Genomic DNA, 14,567 nt, shown 5'->3' on the forward strand with positions numbered 1-14,567 from the left:
CACTTGCGCTTTCCTCCAGAGCGGTAGCAGCAGTGTCACGCAGTCCGCCGCGTGGATCAAAGGATCTATGGTTTTCCCTCGAGTCTTTCCCACGAGGCTTTCCCACGAGGCTTTCCCACAGGGCTGTCCCACGTGCACACGTGGTGGGAGTCGATCCTCGGCTTGAACGTCAAGGCAGTGCAGGGAAAACAGGTTCCTCTGGAATGGACTGACACATCTGGGGGACTCTTGGAATGGTGGCACGACCCTGGAGTTCCTCTCGCCTTTCCTGTGGAGAGCGCCTCCTCTTGAGATGCGACGGGAAAGCCGGGAATTCTTTCCCTACGAAACAGGGAAAGGATCCCTCATCTCGAGCTAGGAGGCGGAAACGGGGCTCCCCTGGATGTGTGCGGGACCCCACGTGCTTCCTCTCGAGGGGAGACGGGTATGTCGGGGAACTTCTTGAGTTGCAGCAAGGGTGTGAAGGACCCTTTGGAAGTTCCAGTGGTTAGATGTGATTGGCCTCGAGAAGCCTCAGCGGAAATGGGCCTCATCTCGACTGGAGGGCAAAACCTCCTGGATTTTCTCGAGTTGCGGCAGGTGCTCTCGACTTACGACGGGGACCTCGGGGACCCGCTCTGGTGGCCTCAGGAAAGGCCAGTCCCCATGCGAGTTCCTCGGGGGCCTCTCGGGATGCCTCTCCCGTTGATGCCGGGGCCTAAGACCTTGTGTGGAGTCGGGGCCGGAACCTGAGGATTCCTCTCCAGTGCTGACATGGATCTTGGGGTACTTCTGGAGTCTCCCCAGGGGAGTCAGTCCTCGTCTCGAATGCGGGCATGCACTTGCGCTTTCCTCCAGAGCGGTAGCAGCAGTGTCACGCAGTCCGCCGCGTGGATCAAAGGATCTATGGTTTTCCCTCGAGTCTTTCCCACGAGGCTTTCCCACGAGGCTTTTCCACAGGGCTGTCCCACGTGCACACGTGGTGGGAGTCGATCCTCGGCTTGAACGTCAAGGCAGTGCAGGGAAAACAGGTTCCTCTGGAATGGACTGACACATCTGAGGGACTCTTGGAATGGTGGCACGACCCTGGAGTTCCTCTCGCCTTTCCTGTGGAGAGCGCCTCCTCTTGAGATGCGACGGGAAAGCCGGGAATTCTTTCCCTACGAAACAGGGAAAGGATCCCTCATCTCGAGCTAGGAGGCGGAAACGGGGCTCCCCTGGATGTGTGCGGGACCCACGTGCTTCCTCTCGAGTGGAGACGGGTATGTCGGGGAACTTCTTGAGTTGCAGCAAGGCTGTGAAGGACCCTTTGGTAGTTCCTGTGGTTAGACGTGATTAGCCTCGAGAAGCCTCAGCGGAAATGGGCCTCATCTCGCCTGGAGGGCAAAACCTCCTGGATTTTCTCGAGTTGCGGCAGGTGCTCTCGACTTACGACGGGGACCTCAGGGACCCGCTCTGGTGGCCTCAGGAAAGGCCAGTCCCCATGCGAGTTCCTCGGGGGCCTCTCGGGATTCCTCTCCCGTCGATGCCGGGGCCTAAGACCTTGTGTGGAGTCGGGGCCGGAACCTGAGGATTCCTCTCCAGTGCTGACATGGATCTTGGGGTACTTCTGGAGTCTCCCCAGGGGAGTCAGTCCTCGTCTCGAATGCGGGCATGCATTGTGCTTTCCTCCAGAGCGGTAGCAGCATTGTCACGCAGTCCGCCGCGTGGATCAAAGGATCTATGGTTTTCCCTCGAGTCTTTCCCACGAGGCTTTCCCACGAGGCTTTCCCACAGGGCTGTCCCACGTGCACACGTGGTGGAAGTCGATCCTCGGCTTGAACGTCAAGGCAGTGCAGGGAAAACAGGTTCCTCTGGAATGGACTGACACATCTGGGGGACTCTTGGAATGGTGGCACGACCCTGGAGTTCCTCTCGCCTTTCCTGTGGAGAGCGCCTCCTCTTGAGATGCGACGGGAACGCCGGGAATTCTTTCCCTACGAAACAGGGAAAGGATCCCTCATCTCGAGCTAGGAGGCGGAAACGGGGCTCCCCTGGATGTGTGCGGGACACCACGTGCTTCCTCTCGAGTGGAGACGGGTTTGCCGGGGAACTTCTTGAGTTGCAGCAAGGGTGTGAAGGACCCTGTGGAAGTTCCAGTGGTTAGATCTGATTGGCCTCGAGAAGCCTCAGCGGAAATGGGCCTCATCTCGCCTGGAGGGCAAAACCTCCTGGATTTTCTCGAGTTGTGGCAGGTGCTCTCGACTTACGATGGGGACCTCAGGGACCCGCTCTGGTGGCCTCAGGAAAGGCCAGTCCCCATGCGAGTTCCTCGGGGGCGTCTCGGGATTCCTCTCCCGTCGATGCCGGGGCCTAAGACCTTGTGTGGAGTCGGGGCCGGAACCTGAGGATTCCTCTCCAGTGCTGACATGGATCTTGGGGTACTTCTGGAGTCTCCCCAGGGGAGTCAGTCCTCGTCTCGAATGCGGGCATGCACTTGCGCTTTCCTCCAGAGCGGTAGCAGCAGTGTCACGCAGTCCGCCGCGTGGATCAAAGGATCTATGGTTTTCCCTCGAGTCTTTCCCACGAGGCTTTCCCACGAGGTTTTCCCACAGGGCTGTCCCACGTGCACACGTGGTGGGAGTCAATCCTCGGCTTGAACGTCAAGGCAGTGCAGGGAAAACAGGTTCCTCTGGAATGGACTGACACATGTGGGGGACTCTTGGAATGGTGTCACGACCCTGGAGTTCCTCTCGCCTTTCCTGTGGAGAGCGCCTCCTCTTGAGATGCGACGGGAACGCCGGAATTCTTTCCCTACGAAACAGGGAAAGGATCCCGCATCTCGTGCTAGGAGGCGGAAACGGGGCTCCCCTGGATGTGTGCGGGACCCACGTGCTTCCTCTCGAGTGGAGACGGGTATGTCGGGGAACTTCTTGAGTTGCAGCAAGGGTGTGAAGGACCCTTTGGAAGTTCCAGTGGTTAGACGTGATTAGCCTCGAGAAGCCTCAGCGGAAATGGGCCTCATCTCGCCTGCAGGGCAAAACCTCCTGGATTTTCTCGAGTTGCGGCAGGTGCTCTCGACTTACGACGGGGACCTCAGGGACCCGCTCTGGTGGCCTCAGGAAAGGCCAGTCCCCATGCGAGTTCCTCGGTGGCCTCTCGGGATTCCTCTCCCGTCGATGCCGGGGCCTAAGACCTTGTGTGGAGTTGGGGCCGGAACCTGAGGATTCCTCTCCAGTGCTGACATGGATCTTGGGGTACTTCTGGAGTCTCCCCAGGGGAGTCAGTCCTCGTCTCGAATGCGGGCATGCACTTGCGCTTTCCTCCAGAGCGGTAGCAGCAGTGTCACGCAGTCCGCTGCGTGGATCAAAGGATCTATGGCTTTCCCTCGAGTCTTTCCCACGAGGCTTTCCCACGAGGCTTTCCCACAGGGCTGTCCCACGTGCACACGTGGTGGGAGTCGAGCCTCGGCTTGAACGTCAAGGAAGTGCAGGGAAAACAGGTTCCTCTGGAATGGACTGACACATCTGGGGGACTCTTGGAATGGTGGCACGACCCTGGAGTTCCTCTCGCCTTTCCTGTGGAGAGCGCCTCCTCTTGAGATGCGACGGGAAAGCCGGGAATTCTTTCCCTACGAAACAGGGAAAGGATCCCTCATCTCGAGCTAGGAGGCGGAAACGGGGCTCCCCTGGATGTGTGCGGGACCCACGTGCTTCCTCTCGAGTGGAGACGGGTATGTCGGGGAACTTCTTGAGTTGCAGCAAGGCTGTGAAGGACCCTTTGGTAGTTCCTGTGGTTAGACGTGATTAGCCTCGAGAAGCCTCAGCGGAAATGGGCCTCATCTCGCCTGGAGGGCAAAACCTCCTGGATTTTCTCGAGTTGCGGCAGGTGCTCTCGACTTACGACGGGGACCTCAGGGACCCGCTCTGGTGGCCTCAGGAAAGGCCAGTCCCCATGCGAGTTCCTCGGGGGCCTCTCGGGATTCCTCTCCCGTCGATGCCGGGGCCTAAGACCTTGTGTGGAGTCGGGGCCGGAACCTGAGGATTCCTCTCCAGTGCTGACATGGATCTTGGGGTACTTCTGGAGTCTCCCCAGGGGAGTCAGTCCTCGTCTCGAATGCGGGCATGCATTGTGCTTTCCTCCAGAGCGGTAGCAGCATTGTCACGCAGTCCGCCGCGTGGATCAAAGGATCTATGGTTTTCCCTCGAGTCTTTCCCACGAGGCTTTCCCACGAGGCTTTCCCACAGGGCTGTCCCACGTGCACACGTGGTGGAAGTCGATCCTCGGCTTGAACGTCAAGGCAGTGCAGGGAAAACAGGTTCCTCTGGAATGGACTGACACATCTGGGGGACTCTTGGAATGGTGGCACGACCCTGGAGTTCCTCTCGCCTTTCCTGTGGAGAGCGCCTCCTCTTGAGATGCGACGGGAACGCCGGGAATTCTTTCCCTACGAAACAGGGAAAGGATCCCTCATCTCGAGCTAGGAGGCGGAAACGGGGCTCCCCTGGATGTGTGCGGGACACCACGTGCTTCCTCTCGAGTGGAGACGGGTTTGCCGGGGAACTTCTTGAGTTGCAGCAAGGGTGTGAAGGACCCTGTGGAAGTTCCAGTGGTTAGATCTGATTGGCCTCGAGAAGCCTCAGCGGAAATGGGCCTCATCTCGCCTGGAGGGCAAAACCTCCTGGATTTTCTCGAGTTGTGGCAGGTGCTCTCGACTTACGATGGGGACCTCAGGGACCCGCTCTGGTGGCCTCAGGAAAGGCCAGTCCCCATGCGAGTTCCTCGGGGGCGTCTCGGGATTCCTCTCCCGTCGATGCCGGGGCCTAAGACCTTGTGTGGAGTCGGGGCCGGAACCTGAGGATTCCTCTCCAGTGCTGACATGGATCTTGGGGTACTTCTGGAGTCTCCCCAGGGGAGTCAGTCCTCGTCTCGAATGCGGGCATGCACTTGCGCTTTCCTCCAGAGCGGTAGCAGCAGTGTCACGCAGTCCGCCGCGTGGATCAAAGGATCTATGGTTTTCCCTCGAGTCTTTCCCACGAGGCTTTCCCACGAGGTTTTCCCACAGGGCTGTCCCACGTGCACACGTGGTGGGAGTCAATCCTCGGCTTGAACGTCAAGGCAGTGCAGGGAAAACAGGTTCCTCTGGAATGGACTGACACATGTGGGGGACTCTTGGAATGGTGTCACGACCCTGGAGTTCCTCTCGCCTTTCCTGTGGAGAGCGCCTCCTCTTGAGATGCGACGGGAACGCCGGAATTCTTTCCCTACGAAACAGGGAAAGGATCCCGCATCTCGTGCTAGGAGGCGGAAACGGGGCTCCCCTGGATGTGTGCGGGACCCACGTGCTTCCTCTCGAGTGGAGACGGGTATGTCGGGGAACTTCTTGAGTTGCAGCAAGGGTGTGAAGGACCCTTTGGAAGTTCCAGTGGTTAGACGTGATTAGCCTCGAGAAGCCTCAGCGGAAATGGGCCTCATCTCGCCTGCAGGGCAAAACCTCCTGGATTTTCTCGAGTTGCGGCAGGTGCTCTCGACTTACGACGGGGACCTCAGGGACCCGCTCTGGTGGCCTCAGGAAAGGCCAGTCCCCATGCGAGTTCCTCGGTGGCCTCTCGGGATTCCTCTCCCGTCGATGCCGGGGCCTAAGACCTTGTGTGGAGTTGGGGCCGGAACCTGAGGATTCCTCTCCAGTGCTGACATGGATCTTGGGGTACTTCTGGAGTCTCCCCAGGGGAGTCAGTCCTCGTCTCGAATGCGGGCATGCACTTGCGCTTTCCTCCAGAGCGGTAGCAGCAGTGTCACGCAGTCCGCTGCGTGGATCAAAGGATCTATGGCTTTCCCTCGAGTCTTTCCCACGAGGCTTTCCCACGAGGCTTTCCCACAGGGCTGTCCCACGTGCACACGTGGTGGGAGTCGAGCCTCGGCTTGAACGTCAAGGAAGTGCAGGGAAAACAGGTTCCTCTGGAATGGACTGACACATCTGGGGGACTCTTGGAATGGTGTCACGACCCTGGAGTTCCTCTCGCCTTTCCTGTGGAGAGCGCCTCCTCTTGAGATGCCACGGGAACGCCGGGAATTCTTTCCCTACGAAACAGGGAAAGGATCCCTCATTTCGAGCTAGGAGGTGGAAACGGGGCTCCCCTGGATGTGTGGGGGACCCACGTGCTTCCTCTCGAGTGGAGACGAGTATGTCGGGGAACTTCTTGAGTTGCAGCAAGGGTGTGAAGGACCCTTTGGAAGTTCCAGTGGTTAGAAGTGATTAGCCTCAAGAAGCCTCAGCGGAAATGGGCCTCATCTCGCCTGGAGGGCAAAACCTCCTGGATTTTCTCGAGTTGCGGCAGGTGCTCTCGACTTACGACGGGGACCTCAGGGACCCGCTCTGGTGGCCTCAGGAAAGGCCAGTCCCCATGCGAATTCCTCGGGGGCCTCTCGGGATTCCTCTCCCGTCGATTCCGGGGCCTAAGACCTTGTGTGGAGTCGGGTCCGGAACCTGAGGATTCCTCTCCAGTGCTGTCATGGATCTTGGGGTACTTCTGGAGTCTCCCCAGGGGAGTCAGTCCTCGTCTCGAATGCGGGCATGCACTTGCGCTTTCCTCCAGAGCGGTAGCAGCAGTGTCACGCAGTCCTCCGCGTGGATCAAAGGATCTATGGTTTTCCCTCGAGTCTTTCCCACGAGGCTTTCCCACGAGGCTTTCCCACAGGGCTTTCCCACGTTCACACGTGGTGGGAGTCGATCCTCGGCTTGAACCTCAAGGCAGTGCAGGGAAAACAGGTTCCTCTGGAATGGACTGACACATCTGGGGGACTCTTGGAATGGTGGCACGACCCTGGAGTTCCTCTCTCCTTTCCTGTGGAGAGCGCCTCCTCTTGAGATGCGACGGGAACGCCGGGAATTCTTTCCCTACGAAACAGTTAAAGGATCCCTCATCTCGAGCTAGGAGGCGGAAACGGGGCTCCCCTTGATGTGTGCGGGACCCCACGTGCTTCCTCTCGAGTGGAGACGGGTATGTCGGGGAACTTCTTGAGTTGCAGCAAGGGTGTGAAAGACCCTTTGGAAGTTCCAGTGGTAGATGTGATTGGCCTCGAGAAGCCTCAGCGGAAATGAGCCTCATCTCGCCTGGAGGGCAAAACCTCCTGGATTTTCTCGAGTTGCGGCAGGTGCTCTCGACTTACGACGGGGACCTCAGGGAACCGCTCTGGTGGCCTCAGGAAAGGCCAGTCCCCATGCGAGTTCCTCGGGGGCGTCTAGGGATTCCTCTCCCGTCGATGCCGGGGCCTAAGACCTTGTGTGGAGTCGGGGCCGGAACCTGAGGATTCCTCTGCAGTGCTGACATGGATCTTGGGGTACTTCTGGAGTCTCCCCAGGGGAGTCAGTCCTCGTCTCGAATGCGGGCATGCATTGTGCTTTCCTCCAGAGCGGTAGCAGCATTGTCACGCAGTCCGCCGCGTGGATCAAAGGATCTATGCTTTTCCCTCGAGTCTTTCCCACGAGGCTTTCCCACGAGGCTTTCCCACAGGGCTGTCCCACGTGCACACGTGGTGGGAGTCGATCCTCGGCTTGAACCTCAAGGCAGTGCAGGGAAAACAGGTTCCTCTGGAATGGACTGGCACATCTGGGGGACTCTTGGAATGGTGGCACGACCCTGGAGTTCCTTTCTCCTTTCCTGTGGAGAAAGCCTCCTCTTGAGATGCGACGGGAATGCCGGGAATTTTTTCCCTACGAAACAGGGAAAGGATCCCTCATCTCGAGCTAGGAGGCGGAAATGGGGCTCCCCTGGATGTGTGCGGGACACCACGTGCTTCTTCTCGAGTGCAGACGGTTATTTCGGGGAACTTCTTGAGTTGCAGCAAGGGTGTGAAGGACCCTTTGGAAGTTCCAGTGGTTAGATGTGATTGGCCTCGAGAAGCCTCACTGGAAATGGGCCTCATCTCGCCTGGAGGGCAAAACCTCCTGGATTTTCTCGAGTTGCGGCAGGTGCTCTCGGCTTATGACGGGGACCTCAGGGACCCGCTCTGGTGGCCTCAGGAAAGGCCAGTCCCCATGCGAGTTCCTCGGGGGCCTCTCGGGATTCCTCTCCCGTCGATGCCGGGGCCTAAGACCTTGTGTGGAGTCGGGGCCGGAACCTGAGGATTCCTCTCCAGTGCTGACATGGATCTTGGGGTACTTCTGGAGTCTCCCCAGGGGAGTCAGTCCTCGTCTCGAATGCTTGCATGCACTTGCGCTTTCCTCCAGAGCGGTAGCAGCAGTGTCACGCAGTCCGCCGCGTGGATCAAAGGATCTATGGTTTTGCCTCGAGTCTTTCCCACGAGGCTTTCCCACGAGGCTTTCCCACAGGGCTGTCCAACGTGCACACGTGGTGGGAGTCGATCCTCGGTTTGAACGTCAAGGCAGTGCAGGGAAAACAGGTTCCTCTGGAATGGACTGACACATCTGGGGGACTCTTGGAATGGTGGCACGACCCTGGAGTTCCTCTCGCCTTTCCTGTGGAGAGCGCCTCCTCTTGAGATGCGACGGGAACGCCGGGAATTCTTTCCCTACGAAACAGGGAAAGGATCCCTCATCTCGAGCTAGGAGGCGGAAACGGGGCTCCCCTGGATGTGTGCGGGACACCACGTGCTTCCACTCGAGTGGAGACGGGTATGTCGGGGAACTTCTTGAGTTGCAGCAAGGGTGTGAAGGACCCTTTGGAAGTTCCAGTGGTTAGATGTGATTGGCCTCGAGAAGCCTCAGGGGAAATGGGCCTCATCTCGCCTGGAGGGCAAAACCTCCTGGATTTTCTCGAGTTGCGGCAGGTGCTCTCGACTTACGACGGGGACCTCAGGGACCCGCTCTGGTGGCCTCAGGAAAGGCCAGTCCCCATGCGAGTTCCTCGGGGGCCTCTCGGGATTCCTCTCCCGTCGATGCCGGGGCCTAAGACCTTGTGTGGAGTCGGGGCCGGAACCTGAGGATTCCTCTCCAGTGCTGACATGGATCTTGGGGTACTTCTGGAGTCTCCCCAGGGGAGTCAGTCCGCGTCTCGAATGCGGGCATGCACTTGCGCTTTCCTCCAGAGCGGTAGCAGCAGTGTCACGCAGTCCGCCGCGTGGATCAAAGGATCTATGGTTTTCCCTCGAGTCTTTCCCACGAGGCTTTCCCACGAGTCCTTCCCACAGGGCTGTCCCACGTGCACACGTGGTGGGAGTCGATCCTCGGCTTGAACGTCAAGGCAGTGCAGGGAAAACAGTTTCCTCTGGAATGGACTGACATATCTGGGGGACACTTTGGATGGTGGCACGACGCTGGAGTCCTCTCGCCTTTCCTGCGGAGAGCGCCTCCTCTTGAGATGCGACGGGAACGCCGGGAATTCTTTCCCTACGAAACAGGGAAAGGATCCCTCATCTCGAGCTAGGAGGCGGAAACGGGGCTCCCCTGGATGTGTGCGGGAACCTCGTGCTTCCTCTCGAGTGGAGACGGGTATGTCGGGGAACTTCTTGAGGTGCAGCAAGGGTGTGAAGGACCCTTTGGAAGTTCCAGTGTTTAGATGTGATTAGCCTCGAGAAGCCTCAGCGGAAATGGGCCTCATCTCGCCTGGAGGGCAAAACCTCCTGGATTTTCTCGAGTTGCGGCAGGTGCTCTCGACTTACGACCGGGACCTCAGGGACACGCTCTGGTGGCCTCAGGAAAGGCCAGTCCCCATGCGAGTTCCTCGGGGGCCTCTCGGGATTCCTCTCCCGTCGATGCCGGGGCCTAAGACCTTGTGTGGAGTCGGGGCCGGAACCTGAGGTTTCCTCTCCAGTGCTGACATGGATCTTGGGGTACTTCTGGAGTCTCCCCAGGGGAGTCAGTCGTCGTGTCGAATGCGGGCATGCACTTGCGCTTTCCTCCAGAGCGGTAGCAGCAGTGTCACGCAGTCCGCCACGTGGATCAAAGGATCTATGGTTTTCCCTCGAGTCTTTCCCACGAGGCTTTCCCACGAGGCTTTCCACAGGGCTGTCCCACGTGCACACGTGGTGGGAGTCGATCCTCGGCTTGAACGTCAAGGCAGAGCAGGGAAAACAGGTTCCTCTGGAATGGACTGACACATCTGGGGGACTCTTGGAATGGTGGCACGACCCTGGAGTTCCTCTCGCCTTTCCTGTGGAGAGCGCCTCCTCTTGAGATGCGACGGGAACGCCGGGAATTCTTTCCCTACGAAACAGGGAAAGGATCCCTCATCTCGAGCTAGGAGGCGGAAACGGGGCTCCCCTGGATGTGTGCGGGACCCCACTTGCTTCCTCTCGAGTGGAGATGGATATGTCGCGGAACTGCTTGAGTTGCAGCAAGGGTGTGAAGGACCCTTTGGAAGTTTCAGTGGTTAGATGTGATTAGCCTCGAGAAGCCTCAGCGGAAATGGGCCTCATCTCGCCTGGAGGGCAAAACCTCCTGGATTTTCTCGAGTTGCAGCAGGTGCTCTCGACTTACAATGGGGACCTCAGGGACCCTCTCTGGTGGCCTCAGGAAAAGCCATTCCCCATGCGAGTTCCTCGGGGGCCTCTCGGGATTCCTCTCCCGTCGATGTCGGGGCCTAAGACCTTGTGTGGAGTAGGGCCAGAACCTGAGGATTCCTCTCCAGTGCTGACATGGATCTTGGGGTACTTCTGGAGTCTCCCCAGGGGAGTCAGTCCACGTCTCGAATGCGGTCATGCACTTGCGCTATCCTCCAGAGCGGTAGCAGCAGTGTCAAGCAGTCCGCCGAGTTCATCAAAGGATCTATGGTTTTCCCTCGAGTCTTTCCCTCGAGGCTTTCCCACGAGGCTTTCCCACAGGGCTGTCCCACGTGCACACGTGGTGGGAGTCGATCCTCGGCTTGAACGTCAAGGCAGTGCCGGGAAAACAGGTTCCTCTGGAATGGACTGACAAATCTGGGGGACTCTTGGAATGGTGGCATGACCCTGGAGTTCCTCCCGCCTTTCCTGTGGAGAGCGCCTCCTCTTGAGATGCGACGGGAACGCCGGGAATTCTTTCCCTACAAAACAGGGAAAGGATCCCTCATCTCGAGCTAGGAGGCGGAAACGGGGATCCCCTGGATGTGTGCGGGACACCACGTGCTTCCTCTCGAGTGGAGACGGGTATGTCGGGGAACTTCTTGAGTTGCAGCAAAGGTGTGAAGGACCCTTTGGAAGTTCCAGTGGTTAGAAGTGCTTCGCCTCGAGAAGCCTCAGCGGAAATGGGCCTCATCTCGCCTGGAGGGCAAAACCTCCTGGATTTTCTCGAGTTGCAGCAGGTGCTCTCGACTTACGATGGGGACCTCAGGGACCCGCTCTGGTGGCCTCAGGAAAGGCCATTCCCCATGCGAGTTCCTCGGGGGCCTCTCGGGATTCCTCTGCCGTCGATGTCGGGGCCTAAGACCTTGTGTGGAGTAGGGCCAGAACCTGAGGATTCCTCTCCTGTGCTGACATGGATCTTGGGATACTTCTGGAGTCTCCCCAGGGGAGTCAGTCCTCGTCTGGAATGCGGGCATGCACTTGCGCTATCCTTCAGAGCGGTAGCAGCAGTGTCACGCAGTCCGCCGCGTGCATCAAAGGATCTATGGTTTTCCCTCGAGTCTTTCCAAGGAGGCTTTCCCACGAGTCCTTCCCACAGGGCTGTCCCACGTGCACACGTGGTGGGAGTCGATCCTCGGCTTGAACGTCAAGGCAGTGCAGGGAAAACAGGTTCCTCTGGAATGGACTGACATATCTGGGGGACACTTTGGATGGTGGCACGACGCTGGAGTCCTCTCGCCTTTCCTGCGGAGAGCGCCTCCTCTTGAGATCCGACGGGAACGCCGGGAATTCTTTCCCTACGAAACAGGGAAAGGATCCCTCATCTCGAGCTAGGAGGCGGAAACGGGGCTCCCCTGGATGTGTGCGGGACCCCACGTGCTTCCTCTCGAGTGGAGACGGGTATGTCGGGGAACTTCTTGAGTTGCAGCAAGGGTGTGAAGGACCCTTTGGAAGTTCCAGTGTTTAGATGTGATTAGCCTCGAGAAGCCTCAGCGGAAATGGGCCTCATCTCGCCTGGAGGGCAAAACCTCCTGGATTTTCTCGAGTTGCGGCAGGTGCTCTCGATTTACGACCGGGACCTCAGGGACACGCTCTGGCGGCCTCAGGAAAGGCCAGTCCCCATGCGAGTTCCTCGGGGGCCTCTCGGGATTCCTCTCCCGTCGATGCCGGGGCCTAAAACCTTGTGTGGAGTCGGGGCCGGAACCTGAGGATTCCTCTCCAGTGCTGACATGGATCTTGGGGTACTTCAGGAGTCTCCCTAGGGAAGTCAGTCCTCGTCTCGAATGCGGGCATGCACTTGCGCTTTCCTCCAGAGCGGAGCAGCAGTGTCACGCAGTCCGCCGCGTGGATCAAAGGATCTATTGTTTTCCCTCGAGTCTTTCCCACGAGGCTTTTCCACGAGGCTTTCCCACAGGGCTGTCTCACGTGCACACGTGGGGGGAGTCGATCCTCGGCTTGAACGTCAAGGCAGTGCAGGGAAAACATGTTCCTCTGGAATGGACTGACACATCTGGGGGACTCTTGGAATGGTGGCACGACCCTGGAGTTCCTCTCGCCTTTCCTGTGGAGAGCGCCTCCTCTTGAGATTCGACGGGAATGCCGGGAATTCTTTCCCTTCGAAACAGGGAAAAGATCCCTCATCTCGAGGTAGGAGGCGGAAACGGGGCTCCCCTGGATGTGTGCGGGACGCCACGTGCTTCCTCTCGAGTGGAAACGGGTATGTCGGGGAACTTCTTGAGTTGCAGCAAGGGTGTGAAGGACCCTTTGGAAGTTCCAGTGGTTAGAAGTGATTAGCCTCGAGAAGCCTCAGCGGAAATGGGCCTCATCTCGCCTGGAGAGCAAAACCTCCTGGATTTTCTCGAGTTGCGGCAGGTGCTCTCGACTTACAACGGGGACCTCAGAGACCCGCTCTGGTGGCCTCAGGAAAGGCCAGTCCCCATGCGAGTTCCTCGGGTCCTCTCGGGATTCCTCTCCCGTCGATGCTGGGGCCTAAGACCTTGTGTGGAGTCGGGGCCGGAACCTGAGGATTCCTCTCCAGTGCTGACATGGATCTTGCCGTACTTCTGGAGTCTCCCCAGGGGAGTCAGTCTTCGTCTCCAATGCGGGCATGCACTTGCGCTTTCCTCCAGAGCGGTAGCAGCAGTGTCACGCAGTCCGACGCGTGGATCAAAGGATCTATGGTTTTCCCTCGAGTCTTTCCCACGAGGCTTTCCCACGAGGCTTTCCCACATGGCTGTCCCACGTGCACACGTGGTGGAGTCGATCCTCGTCTTGAATGTCAAGGCGGTGCAGGGAAAATAGGTTCCTCTGGAATGGACTGACACATCTGGGGTCTCTTGGAATGGTGGCACGACCCTGGAGTTCCTCTCACCTTTCCTGTGGAGAGCGCCTCCTCTTGAGATGCGACGGGAACGCCGGGAATTCTTTCCCTACGAAACAGGGAAAGGATCCCTCATCTCGAGCTAGTAGGCGGAAACCGGGCTCCCCTCGATGTTTGCGGGACCCCACGTGCTTCCTCTCGAGTGGAGACGGGTATGTCGGGGAACTTCTTGAGTTGCAGCAAGGGTGTGAAGGACCCTTTGGAAGTTCCAGTGGTTAGACGTGATTAGCCTCGAGAAGCCTCAGCGGAAATGGGCCTCATCTCGCCTGGAGGGCAAAACCTCCTGGATTTTCTCGAGTTGCGGCATGTGCTCTCGACTTACGATGGGAACCTCGGGGACCCGCTCTGATGGCCACAGGAAAGGCCAGTCCCCATGCGAGTTCCTCGGGGGCCTCTCGGGATTCCTCTCCCGTCGATGTCGGGGCCTAAGAGCTTGTGTGGAGTAGGGCCAGAACCTGAGGATTCCTGTCCAGTGCTGACATGGATCTTGGGGTACTTCTGGAGTCTCCCCAGGGGAGTCAGTCCACGTCTCGAATGCGGTCATGCACTTGCGCTATCCTCCAGAGCGGTAGCAGCAGTGTCAAGCAGTCCCCCGCGTTCATCAAAGGATCTATGGTTTTCCCTCGAGTCTTTCCCTCGAGGCTTTCCCACGAGGCTTTCCCACAGGGCTGTCCCACGTGCACACGTGGTGGGAGTCGATCCTCGGCTTGAACGTCAAGGCAGTGCCGGGAAAACAGGTTCCTCTGGAATGGACTGACACATCTGGGGGACTCTTGGAATGGTGGCATGACCCTGGAGTTCCTCTCGCCTTTCCTGTGGAGAGCGCCTCCTCTTGAGATGCGACGGGAACGCCGGGAATTCTTTCCCTACAAAACAGGGAAAGGATCCCTCATCTCGAGCTAGGAGGCGGAAACGGGGATCCCCTGGATGTGTGCGGGACACCACGTGCTTCCTCTCGAGTGGAGACGGGTATGTCGGGGAACTTCTTGAGTTGCAGCAAAGGTGTGAAGGACCCTTTGGAAGTTCCAGTGGTTAGAAGTGTTTCGCCTCGAGAAGCCTCAGCGGAAATGGGCCTCATCTCGCCTGGAGGGCAAAACCTCCTGGATTTTCTCGAGTTGCAGCAGGTGCTCTCGACTTACGATGGGGACCTCAGGGACCCGCTCTGGTGGCCTCAGGAAAGGCCATTCCCCATGCGAGTTCCTCGGGGGCCTCTCGGGATTCCTCTGCC

The sequence above is a fragment of the Ovis canadensis genome, chromosome 18 (assembly GCF_042477335.2).
Source record: "Ovis canadensis isolate MfBH-ARS-UI-01 breed Bighorn chromosome 18, ARS-UI_OviCan_v2, whole genome shotgun sequence".
NCBI classification, from domain to species: domain Eukaryota; kingdom Metazoa; phylum Chordata; class Mammalia; order Artiodactyla; family Bovidae; genus Ovis; species Ovis canadensis.